Genomic DNA, 23,948 nt, shown 5'->3' on the forward strand with positions numbered 1-23,948 from the left:
TCCCCACTCTGAACTCTAGGATACAGATGTGGGGACCTGCGTGAAAACCTCCTAAGCTTACTTTTACCAGCTTAGGTTAAAACTTCCCCAAGGTACAAACTATTTTACCCTTTGCCCTTGGACTTCCACTGCCACCACCAAACGTTTATCTGGGTTTATTTTTATTAGGAAAGTGTTGTTTGGAAACGTCTTCCCCCCAAAAATCCTCCCAACCCTTGCACCCCACTTGCTGGGGAAGTTTTGGTAAAAATCGTCACCAATTTGCATAGGTGACCACAGACCCAAACCCTTGGATCTTAAGAACAATGAAAAAACATTCAGTTTCTGAAAAGAAGGATTTTAATGGAAGTAAAAAGTAAAAAAGAATCACCTCTGTAAAATCAGGATGGTAAATACCTTACAGGGTAATTAGATTCAAAACATAGAGAATCCGTCTAGGCAAAACCTTAAGTTACAAAAAGACACACAGACAGGAATATCCATTCTATTCAGCACAGCTTAATTTCTCAGCCATTTAAAGAAATCATAATCTAACGCATATCTAGCTAGATTATTTACTACATTCTAAGACTCCATTCTGTTCTGTCCCTGGCAAAAGCATCACACAGACAGCCATAGACCCTTTGTTTTTCTCCCTCCTCCCAGCTTTTGAAAGTATCTTGTCTCCTCATTGGTCATTTTGGTCAGGTGCCAGCGAGGTTATCCTAGCTTCTTAACCTTTTACAGGTGAAAGGATTTTTCCTCTGGCCAGGAGGGATTTTAAAGGTGTTTACCCTTCCCTTTATATTTATTACAGAGATAATGCCAGATTAAGAGTTTGCTATGTATAACATACAAAATAGCCTGTGTTAAAAGAACATTATTAAGGTTGCTAAGTCAAATGCTCCAAAGTTAGGAATTAAGGTTGCCTGTTCACTCAGCCCTGTTGTATCAATTACACGATCACAACAATTTTTTTACCAGAGTCCTCTTCCTGACACCCAACATGGAAAATTTACGCCCAAATGGTTAAATTTTGATGAGGTTATAAGCAGCTGAAAACACGGTTTTAAAGTGGGAATTGTTAGGCATTCTCAACTGTAGGCGTTGCTACCTGTGCCATCTATAACATATAGAAATTAATGAGTATTCTCCAAGGATAAATTCTTGCAATGACCCATATTTGTAATGTAACAAAATTACTTGAAATGAATTCAGATTTCAATTCCCATGCTGTTCAGTTTGTTAGCTGAAGCTGAAAAAGAACACTGAAGGGTTCGTCAAAATAAGTGAAGTAATGTAAATTAAGGCACAAGTGGGAATACACCGGGGGGGAAAAAGAGATAATGAACAAACATACTTCTAGAAGTGCTGAATAAAAATGCCTGTCTTTTTGATATGAGTTCAGACCAAGATAGTTTATTTTGGTATAATGTGTAAGTGTCATTTTATCATTATCCATGGAGGAACCAGGCAGGATATAAAAGAGAAGAAAGCAAGTGAATAAAAAGCTTGGTTTGAAGTCAGCAAAAGCTGACATTTGCTTCTCCTTTTTTTCATCCTACTAAAGGAAATAAGTGGGGTTTGGGGCTAGATGAAAATGGGACACCTTTTGTCATCTCCCACTGCTGGTAGCATTGCAAAAGTTTAAAATATTTTTGTTTGGAACCTAATTTTGTGGAAAAAGTGAAATATGGATACTTGTTGTCGTAGGCATAACTGAAGGCCTAGTTTGGCAGATGTCTCCAGTATTATTACATAGTGCTGTATTTACAGCTGGAATCTGATACCACAATTTGCAGCAATGGCAAGTTTACAGATAGTGATAAGTAAAATTTAACATTGTTTAAGGACTAGCTCTGTTTGAGAAAGACCCCAAATATTCAAATGATTATCCTAACTCTAGCCAAACTATATCAGACTTTGAGAGCTGCAATATTAGATGGGAAAGCTCACAAAATGTTCTTTCGTGAGAACTCTAGTGTTTCCTGTTTCTAGTCATGTCAGAAATAGAGAAGTAGCAGCCTTTCTTTTAGTATGGGCACATTTGTTTCACCATAGCCCAGCACAGGGAGTTTCAAGAGCATAGGCACAATCCCTTACCAACCTCCCACATGTTCAGTAGGCTTGCACAGACTGTATCATCATTTAACAATTTCCTGACTGGAACAAAGTAAGACGGTTCAGGGCTGCATGAAAATGAAAATAAATAAATAAATAAATAACATTCAACTGAACTCCAAACCTGTACAAATATATGTTTTGAGTTCAGTTAGAATTTCAAAGGAAAGCTTTGGACTGTTCTTCACAGATTCGTATGCCATCCATTTCAAATGTTAGGTTTCTAACTCCATATTTATGCTCCCAAATAAAAAAAAATAACCTGATTTTAAGAGGTGTAAATCCAGATATTTACATAATTTTGCCATTAATCAATAATGTCATAGTTATATATTTTTCCTATTAAACTGGATACACAAAATAGTTTTCAAGAAACTGTAATTACTTTACTAAAATATTATATTGCCAACTGATTAAAATATTTACTGATCATATGTGCCATTTAGGTATTAAAATCAAGACAACAGTAGTAATACATTTAAAAAAAAAAACATGGGTCAGAGATAAGGTGTTTTGATGAAATATGCATTTCTTTATACCTAATAAGAATAATATGCCTATTTAGCATGTATAAGATGTATAATGCCTTTACCTTTTTTAACTTATTAACTTTATTTTAAGTACTTGGGTTTTATAAATAATTTGATGGGAAAGGTTGTAATTTTCCCTTAGGAGACTTCACTGGCATTTGAAACAATAAGAATGTTAATGATAAGGTGGTATTCCCTGGAGCACTGCCATTCAGACACTGCAGTTCCCATCACAGTAGAGGTTCTCGAAATGCCTGTGAATCATCAGAACCAATCATTAGGAGAACTGTTGGAACTAGAATAACATAGCAGTTATTACACCAAAAGAGCACCAGCTTTCCCTTTTGATTCTCGTGTGCTGTGACCCTGCTCAGCCTCAACAGAGATCATTTTCCTAAGACCAAGTGCCACTCAGGATGCATACACAGGACTTTTCAGTGACACCCCCCACCCCAATAGTACATTTTAATTTCCACTGCAAAAGGTATGTGAATGTAGCTGATTGGCTGATCACTGTGGTGTCTTCAGTGGTCTCCTACCTCTACATTTCCTATGCTCTCTCTTTTTGAGAGGAGGGGAGGGGTAGCTCAGCAGTTTGAGCATTGGGCTGCTAAACCCAGGGTTATGAGTTCAGTCCTTGAGGGGACCATTTAGGGATCTGGCGCAAAAATTCAGGATTGGTTCTGCTTTGAGCAGGGGGTTGGACTAGATGACCTCCTGAGGTCCCTTCCAATGCTGATGTTCTATGCACAATTCATCTCTTTAATCCATTTTTAGTCCAAACTGGTACAACAGTTTTGCCCTTCCCTTGGCATTGCAGCTACCCAGAATTCTGCATTCCTCTTTTTTCCCCATAACCATCTGGCCTTTTTTTACCCACTGCCACAGCTGCCTTCCTTCCTAGCTGCTGCCTCTTCTGAGTCTCAGCACTGAGCCACTGGAGGGCTGTCTGAAGACCTTCTTTTAGCTGCCAGTCCCCCATCTTGTTTACACCTATCTAACCCTAACTAAGAGCACAGCACATATCTCTGAAAAGAGATAGCAAGCACCTGTTTCAGTGGCCACACCCATTATACCACCTACTTGTGAACATCTACCCTTCAGCATGCACAAGTTCTGTACACTGCCACCAACCCATCTGCAAGTCCTCTATATGGATGTTTCCAGCTTACATATAAAGGGATTTGTGATTTCACAAGACTCTGAAAATAAGGTCTCAGTCCAAAATCTGTTAATATGAGAGCACTCTCTTATCTGATAGTTATTTGCAGTAATGATTTAAAACTAAGGTAACACCTGATAAAGAACACTATTCTCAGATCTACTGCTACTTTATTCCTCTGATGGAGACAAGCATTACCTAATAAATGTGCTATGTTTATCTAGATTCATTAAATATTAAAACATGTTGTGGAAAGATGGATTAGTCAATAGAGAAAACAGTAGGCTTGTAGAATGTTATGCAATCTAACATTTTAAATGAAAGACTGCCAATTTATGAATTTTCTGCCAGTGATTGTAAAAACCTGAAGTCATAGAAATATTTGTGCTTCTTACTCATCCAGGATTCTCCATAACAATTCAATCAAAACATGAAAGGCTTCAAGAAACCATGATGACATATTATGTTAATGGCTGTACCAGTCTGCTGCTTCTTGCTGGGAGACTGCTGCAGTTAGTGTTACTACAATGACATTGCTATTAAATAATTTACTTTGGTTGGCTGCACAATTTCCTCTGCTCCATCCTTAACATAATGATAGGGTTTGTGATATGGCAAGTATATTTTTTTTCCCACAGATCCTTCTTTAAAGGAGGCTTAGATATTCCCTCCCAGGTAGATTCATGATGAGTAAGAAGGCACAACCTTGAACCAAAAAAGTTTGTTGTGTAAAATAGACAGATGACATATATCATAAGAGTAGTAGGCAGGAGGATGAAATGAAGAGACAGTGGGGAACAAGGTGAAAAGGTAAAGTTGTTCTTAGAAGGAAATAACACACAGAGATAAAATCATGCCATTTTTTCAGTTTTGTTGCTTCTTACTAATTTTAGTTGTCTATTTCTATGTGTGTTTATCTCTCTGTGTGTTTTAATATATCCAGGCACACAAGAAGGAACATGCTCATCTTAACCCAAGAATTATTGGCCAGCTTGTTAATGGCATTTCGGTTCTAAAGATGTCTAGACACTTTTGAAAATACTACTAACCATCTATTTGCATTTTAGGCACCTATAAATCTTTGAAAATCAGACATTATGCTATTTCCCCATAATGCACCAAATTACATAGATTTTAAAGAATCCAGGACCTCCCCAACACAAAGTTAGTATCCATTGCACTAAATATAAAATTCCTCTGTGTCCCAATGGTAATTAACTCTGAATGTGCCACAGGATGTTCTTCATTATAACCAAACTCAATATCTTTCATTGTGAAAGAAGATCATATATTACTTAGCACTTAAGTGTATTTCTATATTAGGTGCTACTTTATTATGAACAGATCTGGATTAGGATTATTGGCACTGCTGTAATACAAATAATAAGAAAAGGCAAGGTTAGAGTTTTCAAACCTGGATGCCTAAAATTAGGCATCCAAATCTTTATTTAGGCATGCACATAATTTATCTGATTTTCATTGTCATGGAACACCCACAACTAATACTGAAGTCAGTTGGAGCTGTGGATGCTCAGTCTCTCTGACAATAAAGCCACTTATGTAGACACCTAAATGCTGTATGGATTTAGGCGCTGAGCACTGGGCACCAAAATTTGAAATTATTGTTTTGAATATTTTGTTTTGTTTACTGAATTAAACCCAAATAATAAGATTTTCAGAATTTACATGTATGTGATAAGCCATGAGAGTTAAACAATAGTTCAGTGCTAAACACAACTTTTACTTAACAACCACTATTAAAATGGCAACAACCCCAAATACTCCTTTAACAAGTTCCTTGAGTGATTCATGAATTGTCACATTACATTAATCAAATGGAAATGTTGGCTCTACAATATGTATTCTATATCAAAGAGGAAAATAAAGCCAAAATACTTTCAGTACTTACTGCCAAGGATATAATTCTGTTGAACATTAAATGGCTTTCCTCCTCTTAAAAAGTATCATAGAATATCAGGGTTGGAAAGTCATCTAGTTCAACCCCCTGCTCAAAGCAAGACCAATCCTGAATTTTTGCCTCAAAGATTGAGCTCACAACCCTGGGTTTAGCAGCCCAATGCTCAAACCACTGAGCTTTCTAGTTTCTTTAGTAACTGATATCACAAAGGATTATTGAACAGCAACCATCCATCTTGAATGATGTGGTAAACACCAATGCAGTTCACTTACTGTCTGTTGTTCTTCAGCACAATGTCTAGCTAAAAAGCCCAATTCTCGAGCGTCAGTCCTTTCCACTGTCTCAGCTGGTGGTGCTTCCTTCTGGCCATCCTGGGGATTAGCTCTGGCCATCCATTGCACCCTCCCTTATGGTGTCTCCTGTCAGCCTCTCGCCCTGAGAACCCCTCTCACTAGATGAGCCACAGACTCCTCTCTTCATGATTCAGCCATACATGTCCCCCCATTCCGGGATATCAAAGTCCTTCTTGACAAATGAACTCACTCAGTCTTCCTCGTCACTGCCTCGCTGGTGCCACTTCATCCACATCTGGTAGGGGGACCCGGGCCAACCCTCTACTCTGGGTCCTGTCTTATGGGCCTCTCATCAAGAGCCCAGGTTTGACCTACCTCATACCTCGCTGACCTTTCCCCTGAACCTTACCTACCTTTCTGGCTCTTCCTCATCTTTGGACTTGCCAAGCCACACTCCCTCCTCCCAGGGATAAACTGTAGGCTACTCGCCTATAGCCCCTTTTCTCCTTCCCTCCAGCCTCTTTTGTTGCCAGCTTCCAGAGCTTATATAGGCCCCACTGGTTCCTTCCCAACTGAGCCTGTCCTACTTAGTGGGTCTGTTGAAGATGTGATAAGTTGATGGCAATTCACTCTCCTGTCGAATTCAGTACTCCACCTCTACCTCCCAAGAAGCAGAAGCTATGGTGACAGGAGATCATTTCCAATCGACATAGTGCAGTGTAGACACCACTGTAAATCAATCTAAGCTAAGTCAATTTATGTTATGTAACTTACATAACTTAACTGGCGTAACTTAGATTGACTTCCCTCATTAGCATAGACCAGGCCTCCTTCTCCAGGTGCAGTCTGGACAGTTATTTGGCCCACTTAGCCATCTTAACCCTTCCATGCCCCATGACGGGTAAATACTGCATCACAGCAACATTTAATGAAGGCATAAAATGCAGGGCCAGAAGATGAAGCAAGTGCACTTCGAGCACTTGAGGCCTGCTGGCATTTTTTTTTTCATTTTCCTCTCTCTCAACCATTGCATTTCAGCCTCTCTTTCAACGATCTCTGTTTGACTCCCAAGTGCAGCACAGATCTCCACTGTAGCCTGTTGTTAGCTGCCTCTTCCCAGCTTGTTGTGTTGATAATGAAAGTATTCAAGCCCATCTTGCAAATGTACTAGAATCTGAACTTAAATTGGCCCAGTGGCCTTGGAGCATCCACAAGTTCTCCATACAGGAGAGCTTCTGGAATGCCTGGGGCATGCCGTCCTTCCCATCCCAAGTTCTATGGAATATCTGCCAAGACAAAGCTTCAGTCACCCTGATTGTGCCCAACTGGCCGACACAGGTCTGGTTTATGGATATGCTGCAGCTCTCAGTGTATCCACATGGGAACATCCCCACATTTCTGTACTTCTAATACAGCACAAGGGCACTCCAGTCTGGTACCACTGCAGCTCAAAACTGGGTATTTGAATGGGCAACAGAAATAGAGTGCTCTTGTTCTAAAGGTATGCAAACCGTCCTTAACTAAAACAGAAAAGAGTTTACAAAGAACTGTTATGCAGCAAAATGGAAGTGTTTCTCTTCTCGGGCTGCCCAGTGCAACTTGTCTCCAGAATCAGATGGAATCTCTGCTATCTCAGAGTATCTATTTATCCTTATGTCTTTGGGTCTTGAGCTAAGTTTTTTGCCTGTGCTAGCAGCAATCAGCATTTACCATATTTACTCATCTAGTCACAACTAGATATCTGAAGGGGATACCTTTCTGCCATTGGTGAAGTTCTCACTTCAGTGGGACTTCAATTTTGTTTTGTTGTCAATCGCTAAACCCCCCATTTGAGCTGCTATATATATACTCTATGTCCCATCTGTCCATGAAGGTGGCCAGAAGAGTCAACTAGCTGGGAGGACTTGTGGTGGACCTGCCATACCCTGTCTTCTATAAAGAAAACATCTTGTTATGATCCCACCCTAGATTCGTTCTTAAAGTAGTTTCTGAGTTTCATATGAGTCAGGTAATTCACTTACTAGTATTTTTGATATGCCTCAAATGAAGAGAGAAGGCTCTGATCTTTTATCTGCAAAGAACAAAGGGTGTTAGAAAGGCACCTAAATTATTTTTTCTATAGCAGAGCAATCAAGGGGTCAAGTTATACTGATGCAGAGACTTTCAAAATGGATCTCAGGTTGTATTACCAACTAGCTCACATTCACCCTCTCCAGAGGGCTCCAGAGAGCTCATTCCACTTCTGGCCAATCTATTTTGGCTGCATATCTGAAAGACATAACCCTCCTAGAGATATGTAGGGCAACTATTTGGAGCTCTTTGCATACCTTCACAAGACATTACACCCTGGACCAGTGATCAACTGTGAATACAGCTGTGGGGACAGCAGTACTACAGTCAGTTATCATTACTGTGTCCTCCCACCAAACCCCATCTCACTACTTCTTGATAATCTCACACATGGGGAATACACATAGGTACCATCACTTGAAGAAGAAATGGAGGTTACTTTCCTGTAACTGGAGATTCTTCAAGATGTGTGGCCCATATCTGTATTTCGCTATCTGCCCTCCATCCCCTCTGCTGCGGAGTTTTTGAACTGTACTAAGAATGGGAAATTGATGAGGTGTCTGACTGCATCATCCCTCATGATCTCGGCTCATAGCATAGGGAGTGCGTTGGCATATGTGAAAGCTAATGGACGCTGCTTACAAAAAATTCTAGCTTGGGGTTCATGGTGTGCATATGTATCCCATGTGTGGAATACAGATAAGGACCACACATTTCAAAGAACCTCCAGTTACTAGTGTGTAACTTATCTTTTCCCTGAGATTCATAGTGAATTGGAGACACCTTCCTTGGTCTTTTGTGTTGTTAATGTTAAGGCATGGGAAACAACTTTGGTATGATGGAATTTCTGTAGAGAAAGCCTTATTTTTCAGCATACAAATGAATGGCCTGTGTCTCAGTGTGAACTGTGATTATGGAGAACATCATGTAGTTATTTTCTACCTGTGACAAATAAATGCAGTTGGTACCAGTATCCACATCTAGGATGTTTCCATAAGACCTTCCAGCAGTGACTGTCTTGGAAGTAGGTGTTAGTAATACAGAATTATTGTGGCACAGTTCAGTTGTCTTTGCCCATTGCTATTCATATTTTCCCCCACTCTGTGTTGGCCAATGCATAGTATCCACATATCATGATCTGAGCTGACTTTAGCATGGAAGTCTCCCAATGGTAGCTTAGTGATGATGCTGTTGAGTTGCTGATAGAACGATTACATCTCTTCAGAGATAGAGGAAATCACATGAACTGATGTACATCATATGTACTGATGAAGATGGAAAGTCACCTGTGGTAGACATTCTTAGTGATACAATATGTTCTGATGTTGCAACAGATCATTTGACCATGCGCATTAATGAGTTTTTGACTGAAAACCCCACCCTGTGTTTGTTGAGGTCTGGTTTACTTTTTCCATGCCAGAAAAAAATGTTTAATTTATCTCATGTAGAGAGCCTGTGTCAGCTAGTCTGGCTTTTGAGAGAGTAGCTATGTCCATCTCAAACCAGCTCTCTGTCAATGATGGGAGACTTTCTAGGGTCATTGACCTCCTTTAGAGCATTTGACATTACCCGTGCAAACTTGAAAAGGGCGACCACTGTACCTGAAGCTTTGGTGTGAATGTCTAGGCAGAAGAAAAATAAGGAGGCAGAGACTTGCCTCAGGACCAAATTCCCCCTCTCCATGGTAGTGACTAGGCCAAAGTCTTGGAGACCATAATGTTTGGAAGACAGCACAACTGCAAAAAGTGCCAGAGGGCAGAGCTGAGTTGCAGTGCCAACCCCCTCATGTTTTCTCAGCAGTGGAGTTGGTTCAGATTTTCTCCCCTAGATTTTGTTCAGCCAAGAGCAATCTTCAAGGCAGCAGCTTCAGCTGAAGTTACTTTTGTGGATATTGTTTTTCATTCCGGTGGGTCCCCGGCATACTCCAGCACTCCTTATGTTGTGGGATTCCCGACCTGTGTCGGGTTGTACTGGTCACATGCTACCAGTAGCATGCCTGACCTGATCCTTGCAAAGGAGAAACAGTGTGAAAGATACAGCATGCCTTTCAGTTTGGAGGTCTTCTGAAAAACTGGCACAATCATTCAATGGGCTAAATCATGCTTTCCACTGAAAGAGTTGCATAAGTGTAAATGAGGACAGAATCCTGCCCGGTAATTTGTATTTGTCCACCAAATAACATAATGGATTTTTATAGACTTTGTTGTTTGTACCATGTGGTGGGCACTTTCAAAGTATATAAGAAAACACTTAACACTGCCTTGATGCTTTTACAATCTAAGAAGACAAGCAACAGATGAAGACAATAGGTGAGGATTATGACTGGTTTTGCATCTCATATACAATTATTGTCTTTTTTATTTGATACTTAGCATCAAGATTCATATCCAAAGAGAATATGGGAGACAGCATCCTTCTGCTCTCTTCTTGTGAGTGAATGCAGTTCAGAGTCAGCATCAGGTACGTAAGACAATAAAATAGACTGGTGTTTGTCATCATTAGAACTGTGAAAATATGTGGGGTTTTTTTCAGTTTCGTCTCTTTTCTCAAAAAATAATTAATTTTGGGTTGACCCAAAATGAGTATCTTTTGAATTTTTTGATGAACCAAAAGTGGAAAAAGCCCAAAGAAACCTATTTGGACTGAATAAAACATTTTGTTAGACCTGAAATGAAAGCTTCATTTTGTGCTTGAGAACTTTTTAAAAATAAAACTGAACTAAATTTTGCAACAAAAATCATTGCAAATCAAACAAGTCAAAATGTTTTATTTAGCAAATGTAAAAAATATTTTTTTAAGAAAAACAATTAGCCCAATTAATTTATGTTTTGTTAGATCTGCATCTGCCTCTTTCGATCTGGAAAAAAAGTTGCAGCCAAAAATTTTTAGCAGTACCTTGGTCTTGCTGCCCACCTGCCTATTACCATCTATTAATAATTGTCTATGCACCGCCTATTACAGCGGTGCATAGACAATCCAGGAAGTTTTTGGAAAGCGTAGGGGACAATTTCCTGGTGCAAGTGCTAGAGGCGCCAACTGGGGGGGAGCTTTTCTTGACCTGCTGCTCACAAACCGGGAAGAATTAGTAGGGGAAGCAAAAGTGGATGGGAATCTGGGAGGCAGTGACCATGAGTTGGTTGAGTTCAGGATCCTGACACAGGGAAGAAAGGTAAGCAGCAGGATACGGACCCTGTACTTCAGGAAAGCAGACTTCGACTCCCTCAGGGAACGGATGGGTAGGATCCCCTGGGGGGCTAACATGAAGGGGAAAGGAGTCCAGGAGAGCTGGGTGTATTTCAAGGAATCCCTGTTGAGGTTACAGGGACAAACCATCCCAATGTGTCGAAAGAATAGTAAATATGGCAGGCGACCAGCTTGGCTTAATGGTGAAATCCTAGCAGATCTTAAACATAAAAAAGAAGCTTACAAGAAGTGGAAGGTTGGACATATGACCAGGGAAGAGTATAAAAATATTGCTTGGGCATGTAGGAATGAAATCAGGAGGGCCAAATCGCACCTGGAGCTGCAGCTAGCGAGAGATGTTAAGAGTAACAAGAAAGGTTTCTTCAGGTATGTTGGCAACAAGAAGAAAGCCAAGGAAAGTGTGGGCCCCTTAATGAATGAGGGAGGCAACCTAGTGACAGAGGATGCGGAAAAAGCTAATGTACTCAATGCTTTTTTTGCCTCTGTCTTCACTAACAAGGTCAGCTCCCAGATTGCTGCGCTGGGCATCACAACATGGGGAACAGATGGCCAGCCCTCTGTGGAGAAAGAGGTGGTTAGGGACTATTTAGAAAAGCTGGACGTGCACAAGTCCATGGGGCCAGACGAGTTGCATCCGAGAGTGCTAAAGGAACTGGCGGCTGTGATTGCAGAGCCATTGGCCATTATCTTTGAAAACTCGTGGCGAACGGGGGAAGTCCCGGATGACTGGAAAAAGGCTAATGTAGTGCCAATCTTTAAAAAAGGGAAGAAGGAGGATCCTGGGAACTACAGGCCAGTCAGCCTCACTTCAGTCCCTGGAAAAATCATGGAGCAGGTCCTCAAAGAATCAATCCTGAAGCACTTACATGAGAGGAAATTGATCAGGAACAGTCAGCATGGATTCACCAAGGGAAGGTCATGCCTGACTAATCTAATCGCCTTCTATGATGAGATTACTGGTTCTGTGGATGAAGGGAAAGCAGTGGATGTATTGTTTCTTGACTTTAGCAAAGCTTTTGACACTGTCTCCCACAGTATTTTTGTCAGCAAGTTAAAGAAGTATGGGCTGGATGAATGCACTATAAGGTGGGTAGAAAGTTGGCTAGATTGTCGGGCTCAACGGGTAGTGATCAATGGCTCCATGTCTAGTTGGCAGCCGGTGTCAAGTGGAGTGCCCCAGGGGTCGGTCCTGGGGCCGGTTTTGTTCAATATTTTCATAAATGATCTGGAGGATGGTGTGGATTGCATTCTCAGCAAATTTGTGGATGATACTAAACTGGGAGGAGTGGTAGATACGCTGGAGGGCAGGGATAGGATACAGAGGGATCTAGACAAATTGGAGGATTGGGTCAAAAGAAATCTGATGAGGTTCAATAAGGATAAGTGCAGGGTCCTGCACTTAGGACGGAAGAACCCAATGCACAGCTACAGACTAGGGACCGAATGGCTAGGCAGCAGTTCTGCGGAAAAGGACCTAGGGGTGACAGTGGACGAGAAGCTGGATATGAGTCAGCAGTGTGCCCTTGTTGCCAAGAAGCCCAATGGCATTTTGGGATGTATAAGTAGCGAGCAGATCGAGGGACGTGATCGTCCCCCTCTATTCAACATTGGTGAGGCCTCATCTGGAGTACTGTGTCCAGTTTTGGGCCCCACACTTCAAGAAGGATGTGGATAAATTGGAAAGAGTCCAGCGAAGGGCAACAAAAATGATTAGGGGTCTGGAACACATGACTCATGAGGAGAGGCTGAGGGAACTGGGATTGTTTAGTCTGCAGAAGAGAAGAATGAGGGGGGATTTGATAGCTGCTTTCAACTACCTGAGAGGTGGTTCCAGAGAGGATGGTTCTAGACTATTCTCAGTGGTAGAAGAGGACAGAACAAGGAGTAATGGTCTCAAGTTGCAGTGGGGGAGGTTTAGGTTGGATATTAGGAAAAACTTTTTCACTAGGAGGGTGGTGAAACACTGGAATGCGTTGCCTAGGGAGGTGGTGGAATCTCCTTCCTTAGAAGTTTTTAAGGTCAGGCTTGACAAAGCCCTGGCTGGGATGATTTAATTGGGGATTGGTCCTGCTTTTGAGCAGGGGGTTGGACTAGATGACCTCCTGAGGTCCCTTCCAACCCTGATATTCTATGATTCTATGATTTTCTTCCCCTTGCCAGTCAGCATCTTGCTTAGTCTGAAGTTCTGTCTGTTGCCTCTTTCCTGTTTCTTTCTGGCAGTTCTGGTCCCCCTCACTTCCACCAGTTGTCAAATCCTCATGCTCATATCCTTGTCAACCATGAGATCCTGGTTAGTCTCCCTTCCTCCAGATCTATAATGCCAAGACTATGTCTTCCCTTTCTGCTTTCTCATTGACAGTTCCATGTCCTCCTCGCTGCTACATCCCTGAGCCCTCTCTGATGTCCCTTGTATTTTGTGGGGTTTATTATGTGAAGGGTGAGGATATTTGGGAGGGGGGCTGGTTTGGAAGGAGGAGGATGGTATGTGTGACTGGTTCCCCCTGGGATTCTAGCTGGAACTGGGGTACTACTGATCCCTCCTGATGCACCAGCCAGGTCTCCCTTTACACTGTGCTGCTGTGACAGGCTCTCAAGCCCGCTCCAACACACATACAGGTAGGGACACAGCTGCAGCTACACACAGATACTGATATCAGTTCTGCATGGGAAGGCTCAGCTAAGGCACCACCCAGCTCCTAAAGCATGCACCCCTCCCACCCCGCAGTGTAAACCCAGAATTATACCATCTTGTGCTGCATAGAGAACTATACAGTGTAAGTTCATGAAATTCGCCCCCTCCCTCAATGTGGAGAGGAATATACACATCTTTCTACGCCAAGTAATGACTCCCTCACACACTGATTTTAGACAAAACAAAAATAAATTTATTAACCACAAAACATAGATTGTAAGTGATTATAAGAGATAACAAACAGATCAAAGCAGATTACCTAGCAAATAAAACAAAAATGCAATCTAAGCTTAATATACTAAAGATATTGGATATGAGTAGCAAATTCTCACCCTAATTGTTGATTTAGGCAGTTTGCAGAGATTATTGAGGGAAAGCTGCACTTGCTTGCAGCTTAAAACCCCAGGTATTCCTTTCACAGGCTAGAAACCACTTTAGCCTGGTTTAAGCTGTTCTCCCCCACTTCAGTCCTTGTTTCTCAGGTCTTTCCAAGTGTCTCCTTTGGGTGGGTAGTCAGTGAAGACCCATGATGATGTAATTCCCCTGCCTTAAATAGCTTTTGCGTATGACAGAAACCCTTTGTCTCCAACTTTAGTTCCCATGCCTTTCAGTGGAAAAATCACTGGTATTCTATGATGAAGTCCAGTACCAGGTGGCTTGGTCACATGCCTCTGTAGAGACACAGTAGCCATGACTCAGAGGCTGTTTTTAGTGTCTTTAGGAAGGCTCATTGGCGGGAGATTAGCATTTTATAAGACTTATTGTTCTCCCTAATGGCCCTTCCCAGCCAGCCATCTAGACTGATTGCATTCTGTCTAGTGGGCGTTCCGCAGGGGTAAAGTCATTTGTAATAGATACATAGACAATATTCTTAACTTCAGATACCAGAATGATACATGCATACAAGTAAGATAATCATATTCAGTATATTGTAACTTTTTCAATGATATCTCACATGCCTTATCTTGCACAAAATACATCATAATTATGCCATACTCATATCATAATAATATTACTGTGAAGAATATGGGGCGTAATGCCACAGTATGTATTAGGGTTATACTGGATTTTTAAGGTACTATGTGTGATTATTTTTAAAATGTTGTTTTTCCCCTTTTTTTAAACACATAGTTCCTATTTCTTTAACTGTCCTGTTATGTATGTTTTTAAAAGTTGAAGATATAATTTTGTTGTGCCATTCAGCATATTAGAATAGTTGAATAATAATTGAAAAGAAAGGAGAAAGTGTGAGGGGAGTATCAGAATATTGACTAGCTGTGAAAGTGGTTAATGGAAGCAAAAAGAAGAAAAATCATCATTTTTCCCTCTTTTTAATATGTGCATTGTACATCAAGTGGTACTGTGGGTCTTCTCAGTTCCAGTATGAAGCCAAAAATGGGAGAGCACTTTGATTTTCATCACAACAAACCTAGCTTTGCTAAACTATGGCTAACACTAAAACTGGACTACTCCAGTGTCACAAGTTATTGACCTACATAAGTATTTCTAGGCTCAAGACCTACTGTAATTTAAGAAAAGATGGAACAGTGGGTATAAAGTTCAGGTGAGAAAATTGGGAGGGAAGTCAGTGGGTAACAGTGATGGGAATATGTGGTTACAAAGACTAGCTTTGTGCACAATTTGCAGGTTTTCATCTGTTTTTATTGGAGATATTAATGAAGCCTAGCCAGTGATATCTAGCCAGTGACAACCCCTGTCTTCATCCCCACAAAAAACAAAACAAAACATGGTAACTGTCCCCTTTTATCCAAACCTTTTATGTATGATTTAATACTAAGGTTTACGATACATGGCAACAGATAGGAGATTAAAAAAAAAAAAACAGAGAAATTGAGTTCTGGTGCTTACTAGCAGTTGGAGAACACATTTGGAGATAATCAGCAGTTCTCAGTACACTTCATACTTCTCCCTAGCTTGACACTCCATTAAAGAAAAAGAAGGAAAAGGCTTCCCTGGGCTAGATTATTTTCTTATCAGTCAGTCAGGAGATAATGTCCTAGTATGAAGCAAATGCCTTTTGTAAAACAAAACTAAAAATAATTGCTTAAAATATTATGGTGGCATCATTTCTTTCATTATCACTTGCTCAGGTTGCCTAAGAAACAAGTCACAGCTATTTAGTCAATAATTCTGTTCAAGTACAAGTTATTCCATTAAATAGCACGAAATGTACCCTCAACAGATTTTTACCCCTACGTTACCTGCTAAAGTGATTCAATTCATATAGCTCCTCATCATGACAGAAGATTAAAATACAAATTCCAGGCCACCAAAAATGCTTTATTTCAGACATGCACACACACGTACACCCTCCTCCCGCTTAACTATTAAATGACACCATACTTCTAAAAATGTTAACTCCAGAGTAACACATAATTTCTACACTTTATTATATATTAAGGGGTTGGGAATAAAATCTTAATCAAAATCTCACCAAAAATATCTTTTATTACATAATTTAAAACATCTTTTACTTGTACTTGCTAAGGGGATGAAGTTTAATATATGCTAGCAGCCTGCCATCTCCCATACTGTACAAAGAAGATTCCATTCTAACTAGAAATATTCTTCTTCTATGTTTGATCTATTGTGAAAATGATAAAAGTTAACATTTACATTATAGCTAGCTGCACATTTGTGCATTCAAATGTAAATTGATTCTCTTTCAGGAAGAAACTCTTCACTCTTTACATGTTAGGAAATAAGTCTGGTACCTCTGGGTCCACATGCTTTGTGCTTATGCACCCAATAGTAATGGTTGCTATTGCCTATTTTCCAACCCAGGAGGCAAGAATTTGGAGATGTATACAAGTATCTGTTCAAGCTACCTGAAGTAATGTTGTGTTATTAATGGGAAATCTTGAAAGTGTGAGGTAAAGAGAGCTGGTAAGACTGAGCTAATGCTTCATTCAGGGAGCCATTTTAGAGATATATGAATCACAAAATGTAACTGTTGTAGATAGATAGATAGATAGATCTAACTCCCATAAGTGGTTAATGGAAGTTATAAATATGCAGTGTATTCCAGTATATTAAAGTATGTGGCAAAGAAAAGGCAGTTTCCTTTTTTGGGGGGAATTTCTTTGGGGAAAAGTGGGGGAGTTGGAGGAGTCACTTCTAAAGTGTGACTGAAAAAAACAAAACAGTTACAGTATAAAATAGAATATTTGTTTTTAAGATTCATAGATTCCATGGCCAGAGGGGACCATTGTGATAATGTAATCTGATCTCCTGTATAACACAGGCCATAGAACTTCCCAAAATAAGTCATAGAGCATATCTTGGGTGCGGGGAGGGGTATCCCATATTGATTTAAAAATTGCCAGTGATGGAGAATCCACCACATCCTTCATAAATCATTTGAATAGTTAATTACTCTCACCGTTAAAAAATTATGCCTGATTTCCATTCTGAATTTGTCTAGTTTCAGTTTCCAATTATTGAATCATGTTTATACTTTTCTCTGCTAGATTTAAGGGCCTAATATTAAATATTTGTTTCCTATATATTTACTTATAAAAACTGTAATCAAGTCACCTTTTCTCTTCATTAAGCTAAATAGATTGAGCTCCTTGAAACTATCACTATTAGACATGTTTTCTAATCCTTTAATCATTTGAGTGGCAATTCTCTGTATCCTCTCCAATTTTTCAACATCCTTCCTGAATTGTGGACACCAGAACTGGACACAGTACTCCAGCAGTGATCACACCAGTGCCAAAAAGAGGTAAAATAAACTCTCTATCCCTACCAAGATTCCCCTGTTTATGCATCCAGAAATCACATTAGCCTTTCTGGTTGCAGTCCTTTATATGGAAAGTCATGTTCAGCAGATTATCAACCACAACCTCCAAATCTCTTTCAGAGTCATTGCTTCCCAGGATAAAGTCAACCATTCTGTAAGTATGACCTACATTCTTTGTTCCTAGGTGTATACAGCTACATTTAGCCATATTAAATTGTTCAGCCATATCATATTGTTTGTTTGCATGCAGTTTACCAAGTAACTCAGATCACTCTGTATCAGTGACCGGTCTTCTTTGTTATTTACAATCACTAATTTTTGTGTCATCTGCAAACTTTAACAGTGATTTTATGTCATTAATAGGTTATTTTAGGTCATTAATATAACTGAATAATGTAGGGCTGAAAACCTGCAGGACCCCATTAGAAACACATCTGTTCAACCATATTTACAGCTACATTTTGAGATTTATGAGTTAGACACCTTTTAATCTTATTAATGTGTGCCATGTTAATTTTATATCATCCTATTTTTTTTAAATCAAAATGTCATACAGTTCCAAGTCAAATTCCTTACAGAACTCTAAGTCTATTACATCAACACTATTACTTTTATCAACCAGACTCGTAATCTCATCAAGGAAAAAAAAGGTTGACAGGATATATGTTCCATTAACCCAGTTTGATTACACTTAATTATATAACCCTCTTGTAATTCTTTATTAATCAAGCTCCATAACTGTCGCTCAGTTATCTTTCCAGGAGTGATGTCAGACTGACAGGACTATAATTATCTAGGTCATCCTGGTTTGCTCTTTTTAAATATTATCATAACATTAGCTTTCTTTCACTCTTCGGGAACTTCCCCAGTGTTCCAAGACATACTGAAAATCAACATTTATGGTCCAGTGAGTTCATCAGCTAGCTCTTTTAGAACTCCTGACTGCAAGTTATCCAGCACTGCTGATTTTAAAATGTAGATGGTTTCTGTCCTTCCCCAGGACAGGTGAAACATTCATATTAGGGCATCTGATAATCTGAATTTTCACCCCTCATAGAAATAGTTGACCTTTACTCTTGTTCTTTCAGTAGCACTTACTTTTTGTTTCATTTTCCCCTGGTTATGTCTTTCAACAAAGAATGTTGAAAACTGCTGATCAGACTGATTTACACACTGTTGGCTCATTCATTTCACAATTGGAAGATCGATGGTTGTTAATGCTTTTCACAATTTTCCTTGTTGCTTAGTAGGGGCTTCATTTTTTTTCCCATTAAGGGGCTAGCTTAATACAAACAGGGATAATTTCATCTAGACAAAGCCTTGACTCTAGCTGATAAAGCAAGAAGTATTGAACCTACAAAACTCATGGAATCCTGTTTCATGACATCACACAAACAAACCGGAGATGCTGAGTCAGCAACGCCACCGTGATCTGGGCCTTGATATCAGCCCAGCATGTTACTGGTATTGGCTCAGTGAATTCACAGAAACTTTTTCCTTGACAACAGCTCCTGAAGCACAACATTTTACTGGCGATCTCCTTCTTTTCTTGGGTCCCAGACTTCTCCTCACTTTTGCTAAACATAAGAGTTGTAAGAATGGCATGCAAAAGCGACTCAACCAGCCAGGAAATAGAAAAACAAATGTCCTCTTACTTTGTTGCACCTAATCCTTCACCACAGCCAAAAAAGTGCATCAGGGAGAATGTTAGACTGGCAGTGGTGAGCTAAAGGACACTGATTCAATATTAGGTTGGGGAAAACTTCTAATCTTTGTTCCCATCTCTTTTAGACAAGACTGCTTCCCACCTACACCACTTAAGGTCCTAGCAGTCTGTAAACTCATGGCAGGGACAAAACAAATAAAGAAAAAGAGAGCAGGAAGTGTAATATTCACGACTAAGGGGGGGCTATGATAGAGGTATATAAAATGATGAATGGTGCAAAGAAAGTGAATATGGAAGTGCCATTTACCCCTTCACATAGCACACAAAACAGGGGTCACCCAATGATATTTATAGGCAGTAGGTTTAAAACATACAACAGAAAATGGTTCTTCACACAATGCACAGTCAACCTGTGGAACTCATTTCTAGAGGATGTTGTGACAAAATTTCAACTAGGTTAAAAAAAATAGATAATTTCATGAAGGACAGGTTCATCAACGGCTATTATTCAACATGGTCAGGGAAGTAACCCCACGCTCTGGATGTCCCTAAGTCTCAGATTGCCAGATCCTGGGACTGGATGACAGGGGAAGGGTCACTTGATAATTCCATTGTTTTGTTCATTCTCTTTGAAGCACTTGACATTTGTCACTATTGGAAGACAGGGTGCGGGGCTATACGGACAACTGGTCTGACTTTGTAAGGTCATTCTTATGTTCTTATGTCTCTGAGGGGAATAGCACAGTGAGAGCAAAGAATTGTTCAGCAGGGAAATACTCTGTTCAGAAGAGAGTAAGACATGTGCCTCCACCCAAGAAAGACAATGACTGGGAAACTGGAAGCCTGGGAGTGGGTGCCTTTGCTAGACCACTGAGTGGAAATAGAGGTGCACTTGTCCCAAACTGTGGCAGCTTCTATCCATGACATATTCTTTCAAATAGGTGTTAGAGATCATGAAAAGTGGAGAAAAGACTTTCATTAAATTTTCATGTAAACATCAGAAAAAGTTTGAGTAGCTCAGAAAAATAATATCAGAAGACCCTTTTTGCTGTCTTTCAGTGGCATATTTCAAATTGGCTGAATCAAGTTACTGTATTAAAGGAAAATTGTATTGCATTACTGTGTGTGGACTTAATAACAAGGATGTAACCATAATAGTGTGAGTAAACTTTTCATCCCCCACTGAGTTTGAGTTAATCCGTTCACCAACACATTAAACCAAATAGGACTACTATATAATATAATCCTTGGCACAGGGGTAGGGAGAAAGAAAAGCCCTCAAAGGACTTTAGCTGATAGGTAATGGTTCAATATGTACATGTTGCAGGGGGGAGAGGAAGTATTCTTATTTAACAATTTATAAATTTCACCTATTAAAGAACTTTAAATGGGTTTTATGAGCTGAATCATAAACACTCTATTGTCGCAACAATACAATTTGACAAATTTATGTCAATTAATCAAGTCTTAACCGTTTCATGTTCTTAGAATCTGTCGATAAACATTCAGTGCTGGGTTGTTGTTGTTGTTTTTTTACAGGTTTCAATTTGGCCCACAGTATTCTCTTAAAGGATTCTTTAGAATCAAATATCTATAATAAGCGACGTGACTTAAGTCCAGCTTTACATACTATTGAAAATATTACTTTTGTGGGGGAAATACTGCAGAATTTAAAAGAAAATAATATTTCTGTTGGGTATTTTTTAACCATCCTCAAAAATTTTATTTGGAATTGAATGTTTGATGTAGGATGGTTTTTAGAACTCACAATTTATTAAGTCACAGACTAGATTCTCTTGGAGCAGATGCAAGAATTTAGGGTGTCATGGCAACATGCAATGGATGTTTTAGTGTGGGATGAGATGGGATGGGAAGCCTGATTTATGGATATAGCTGCAGCAGTCTGTGGGTTTCTTTTATCTGGATGGTTATAGTTTACTATTTCTTATTCATAGAATCATAGAATATCAGGGTTGGAAGGGACCTCAGGAGGTCATCTAGCCTAAGCCCCTGCCCAAAGCAGGACCAATTCTCAACTAAATCATCCCAGTCAGGGCTTTGTCAAGCCTGACCTTAAAAACGTCTAAGGAAGGAGATTCCACCACCTCCCTAGGTAACCCATTCCAGTGCTTCACCACCCTCCTAGTGAAAAAGTTTTTCCTAATATCCAACCTAAACCTCCCCCACTGCAACTTGAGACCATTACTTCTCATTCTGTAATCTGCTACCACTGAGTACAGTCTAGATCCATCCTCTTTGGAACCCCCTTTCAGGTAGTTGAAAGCATCTATCAAATCCCCCCTCATTCTTCTCTTCTGCAGACTAAACAATCCCAGTTCCCTCAGCCTCTCCTCATAACTCATGTGTTCCAGTCCTCTAATCATTTTTGTTGCCCTCTGCTGGATGTTTTCCAATTTTTCCACATCCTTCCTGTAGTGTGGGACCCAAAACTGGACACAGTACTCCAGATGAGCCCTCACCAATGTCGAATAGAGGGGAACAATCACATCCCTCGATCTGTGGCAATGTCCCTACTTATACATCCCAAAATGCCATTGGCCTTCTTGGCAACAAGGGCACACTGTTGACTCATATCCAGCTTCTCATCCACTGTAACCCCTAGGTCCTTTTCTACAGAACTGCTGCCTAGCCATTTGGTCTCTAGTCTGTAGCGGTGCATGGGATTCTTCCGTCCTAAGTGCAGGACTCTGCACTTGTCCTTGTTGAACCTCATCAGATTTCTTTTGGCCCAATCCTCTAATTTGTCTTGCAAATATTGCAATGGTGGTGTCTAAAACTCCCCGCACCATGCAGAGCAGTTGATTTTTAAGTCCTTGTAAAAATGATTGAAATTTTCTTCTCCTTCTGTCCATAAGATGAGACTACCTCCTAAATAATGGAGCTTCCTGAAAGGTACATTGCTTAAGGATTTTCTCTTCCAGATTTGTCATAAAAAGGCCTGTTTGTTGTCATGCCATTCTGGTGTCCATAGCTTTTTCTGCAAATTGTAAGGAATATTTTTTTGTTAAAACTGACAAAAAGAAAACTTTTATGGGACCAAAACCATAATTTGCCATCCATAAATGTTAAAATCATAAAATGATACTCCAGTATTAAGATGGTGAAATAATGATATGTTGGAACATAGGTCTCCCATGTGGACAAGGAGGGGTAGGGAGTAGTCAGAGTTTTGGTTACTCCTCAGTTTACTGGATATCATTCCCCTTTTGCTTCAGTAATGGATTCCTTCTGCCCCTGGAGCAAAGGAGAACTGCATAGACAATTATGACTCCAACCTGCTCCTGGCATGGCACAGTTATGGTCACCTCTTACTGCAGATTGCAATGCCACAATATAGCCCTTTCTATGTAACCCTAGTAAAGTCATATAACTTCGGTTCCCACACATCTTTAAAATGTGTATTATAATAATAAAAGAGATAATCCAAATCTGGAACCTCCCATCAGAACATCTTAAATTTGGATGGTTAAGATTAAATGAAATCATCTTAGGCCTTTGTATAGCAAAACCAAAATTCAACAAAAATATAGATTTGCAAAAACAAAACCAAAAATCATATAATGTTCAGCAAATCTCTGAGCAATACCTACCTCAGTATCAGATGGGTTATGATTCTTAATTAGCAAATGTTTGGAGATTGCTGGATGAAATCTGCTTTGTATATATGAGGTACAGTATTATCGAAAATATAAAACTTACTTTCATTCTAATTTAAAAGTACACAGGTAATTTTACAGTTTTACAATAATTTCTCACGATACAGAGTTGTTCCTCTAAATTGTATGGTCTGAATCATGCCTCAATCATCAGGGATGGAGTGGAACTTCATCATCCCAGTGGGTCACTAGGAGTCAAAATGGCTCCCAGAGCCTCCTACTCAATGGTCTAGTTGTGGGGGAATAAATATAGTTCCCACCACAGTTTGGGGGTGCTGTTCATCCCTAAGAAAATAGGAAGGGTGCAGTCCTTGTGCTCCCCAGAGCAATTCCAGCTGGCTCTTGTTTGTGTATGTGAGGGGAGATTCCTTCTACTTCCCCACTATATGTGCAGATGTCAGCCAAGCAGAGTCTGGGCCTGTATCTTGTCATATTTTGAAAGCTATTAATTCAGATATCCTGTTCCATATCCCTAGATATCTTTTTTGAGATTATGGGCAGTAACTGTATGTGATAAGAGTATATAAAATGGCATTTTCTGACAGGCTAATTGTCTTAAAAAATGAACAACTATTAAATCTGTTATGGTGAAATTTCATCTAGGACAAAGTGTTCTCCTAATGCAATAATTTTAAAGAAATACTTCTTCCATCTGGTAAATGGAATTCATAGTCTTTGGATTCAAACTGTTTTAATGAAAGAGCAATTGTCTAGGAAAATGTACTCATAGAAAGTTCCATTTTCTCTGGAACTAGGCTAGTTGAGATTTTGCACTTGAACAGAATCCTCTTATCTGAAATTAGTTCATTGATTTGCATACACACAGACCACAGATGGAAAGGAGATTTAAAAGTGAAAACACCATCTGCA

At 39.8% G+C, this 23,948-nt stretch overlaps 1 long non-coding RNA gene across 3 annotated transcripts in view; it reads left to right on the forward strand.

Annotated features, from left to right (window-relative positions):
- The window catches only part of LOC125637927 (uncharacterized), a 210,578-nt gene that overhangs the window by 143,148 nt on the left and 43,482 nt on the right, over positions 1–23,948 (forward strand). For all 3 annotated transcript variants that reach the window (XR_012668828.1, XR_012668826.1, XR_012668827.1), the window contains 3 exons: positions 10,446–10,533; positions 17,671–17,717; positions 17,856–17,889. This is a non-coding gene — a long non-coding RNA (uncharacterized LOC125637927). The remainder of the gene's footprint in view (positions 1–10,445; positions 10,534–17,670; positions 17,718–17,855; positions 17,890–23,948) is intronic.

This window comes from Caretta caretta, chromosome 1 (genome assembly GCF_965140235.1).
Source record: "Caretta caretta isolate rCarCar2 chromosome 1, rCarCar1.hap1, whole genome shotgun sequence".
In the NCBI taxonomy this organism is placed as follows: Eukaryota; Metazoa; Chordata; order Testudines; family Cheloniidae; genus Caretta; species Caretta caretta.